This window comes from Haemaphysalis longicornis, unplaced genomic scaffold (assembly GCF_048455015.1).
Source record: "Haemaphysalis longicornis isolate Haplotype H1 unplaced genomic scaffold, Haemaphysalis longicornis Haplotype H1 scaffold_1, whole genome shotgun sequence".
NCBI classification, from domain to species: domain Eukaryota; kingdom Metazoa; phylum Arthropoda; class Arachnida; order Ixodida; family Ixodidae; genus Haemaphysalis; species Haemaphysalis longicornis.
The window spans coordinates 443,185,598-443,188,303 of NW_027526203.1; the positions used below are offsets into that span (position 1 = coordinate 443,185,598).

Sequence of the window (2,706 nt, forward strand, 5' to 3'; positions counted from 1 at the left end):
CGCAACTTCTGATTCCCAACAACCGACAAGTGATAGTGATGCCAGCTTCGATCCCGGGCCTTCAACCAGCTACGCCGACGTGGTGGAGCTGCGGCGCGGGCATGCGGTGACGTGCGCGCCGTCTGATGCTGCTTCACGTCAGCGCGGAGCTGCGCGTTCGCCAGGCCGAGAGCGTCGCATTTCCAAACGTTTGCGCCAAACATCGCCATCACCGGAAGCAACGCCTGCAAGGCTCAAAGAGGCGCTGTGCCGTGCCGAGTTGTGTTTTCCGTCGACGAGTGGCAGCGGAAGAGCGTTTTCGGATTCCACCGGCGCTCATCTCCTCCAAGCCAAGGATCGTCAGCGAGCGTCCTTCTTCGCCCCATCGTACTATACAGGCGCACATTCAGCCGACGTTTGTGTCTGCCGAAGCGGTGCAAGCGCGTGCATCGGCTGTCCGCGAGTCACTCGGCGCCATTCCGCATCTGAGCGCAAACTGAAACTGACGGAACAGCAGAAACTTTTGCCGCCTCTGAAGGGGAATACATAATCGTCCAGATTGCAGCTATGAACTCTTTGTTGGCCCATGCACTCTGTCCATGTTGTTTACAGCCGACCTTGGCAATAGAGCGTCAGACAAAGCTGGGCCTAGCTGTCAAGATGTTCATGAAATGTTCCTCCTGTGGAACCATTGACACTCAGTGGTCATCTGAAAGAAAGTAGGGGGCAAGAGTTTTCAACGTGAACGTGTGCTGTATGCAGGCCATAAGGTCCATTGGCAAAGGGCCCACTGCCCTAAACGACTTCTGGGCGACGATGAATGTTTCGCACAGGGGTCTGCACCAGAAAACGTATCAGGGCTATCTAAAAAAAACTGTCAAACCAGCTGCTGAAGAAGCTGCACACAACATCTTCGCTGATGCCGCCCAGGCAGGGAGGCATGTGTACACAGAAATGGAAGTTAACTTTGCGAACAACATCACCGTTGTGTACGATGGCACATGGTTGACGTGAGAACACAGCTGCCACATTGGTGTTGGCTGTGTGATAGAGTTTTACACCGGACTTGTGCTCGACTGTGCAGTGTAGTCGAACTTCTGCCTCGGATGCACCCTTGGGCCAGCTGAAGATGACCCCAAGTACCCCGAGTGGAAAGAGGCTCACCAGTGCCAAAAGAACACCAATGTTTCCTCGGGCCGAATAGAAGTGGAGGCTGCCCTGATGCTGCTGAGGCGTTCACTGAGCAGAAATGGCCTGCGATATACTACCATCATTTGCGATGGTGACAGCCACACATACCTGGCGTTGTGCAAGGATCAGCCCTATGGGTTTATACCCCTCACTAAAGAGAATTGTATAAACCACATCAAGAAAAGGATGGGGACAAACCTTTGGGCTTTGAAGGGAAAGACCGAAAAGGGTGAGCCTCTGGGTGGAAGAGGTGGCCTAACTCAACACCTGATGAAAAAGCTGACAAACTACTACGGTCTCGCCCTTCAAAACCACACAGAGGTGGACGAAATGCAAAGGGCGGTGATGGCCACCTTCTATCACATTACATCTACTGACGCAGAGCCCCATCATGAGCTGTGTCCGCCTGGCCCCTTGAGCTGGTGCAAGCATCGAGCAGCCGAAGCGGAAGGGAAGCCACAGCTACTGCATAAGTACAAGCTTCACAGCAGGGTTGCAGAGGCACTGCTGCCCGTGTACCAGCGCCTGTCTGACCCCCAGCTGTTGGGACGGCGCAGAGGGAACAAAACGCAGAACGCTGCTGAGAGCCTCTACTCGGTTGTGTGGTCCTTGCTGTCCAAGGATGAGCATGCCTCCCTTTTCACCGTGGAAGCAGCCGTCCACGAGGCAGTTCCCAAGTACAACTCAAGCAGCCTGCGAGCATACACCGAAGTCTGTGCAGCACTGGGCATCAAACCAGGCACCCTTGCCATCCAGAGGGCCGCCGAAAAAGATCGTCAGCGAACAAGGAAGGCTTCTCATGCACATCAGATCAAGGGGCAAAAGCCCAAGAGGTCATTCCCTAGCAAGGACTATCCGTCCGGTGCCTTTTGAGGGACATCAAGTGCTCGGTAAACTTTGAGAGCCGTTTTCTCAAAAGTGCATTTCAGGCATTCCCTGTTGCTCGTGGAGGGGATACCACCGCAACCACTGGACAGATTTTGTTCGTTTTTTTTTTTATCCTTGAAGTGTTCTGCAGGGTATGACATTTCCTGATTTTCCATTTAGGGCCTTGTTATTTTTTTATTTAGTTTATGCCAATGCTAGTTGTGCCCAAATGGTTACAGGTGTAAATAATGCTCTATACAAAAAAACCACAGGGCTTTAAAAAAATTCTAAGAATGTCATACGCTGTAGTGTTCTTTTGACTACAATTTAAAAGTATTCAGAACTTCCTACCATGTTTCGTCACTTCACTAGGCTTTCCACGGGCGGGCAACATGTAAATCTCTGTAACACAAAAACTATTGTAGATATCATTATGAAAATTTAAATTTCACCATTTGGAGTGCTTTCCAAGGCACATACAGTCGAGCACGGATATATCGAACACGGGTATATCGAATTATTGTCTATATCGAACTCATGAATTATCCCCTTGAAAATTCTGTGCAAAAGTATAGGAATTCGTACGCTTATATCGAACGGTATTTTTCCCGACATTGGGTATATCGAACACCGCACGAGCTGGAAGGTGCTCTTCGGCGGTCGCTGCAC

General features: G+C 51.0%; 1 pseudogene; it reads left to right on the forward strand.

The window, feature by feature from the left end:
- The first annotated feature begins 202 nt into the window (after nucleotides 1-202).
- On the forward strand, nucleotides 203-2,043 carry LOC144155862 (uncharacterized; annotated as a pseudogene).
- Nucleotides 2,044-2,706: the final 663 nt, after the last annotated feature.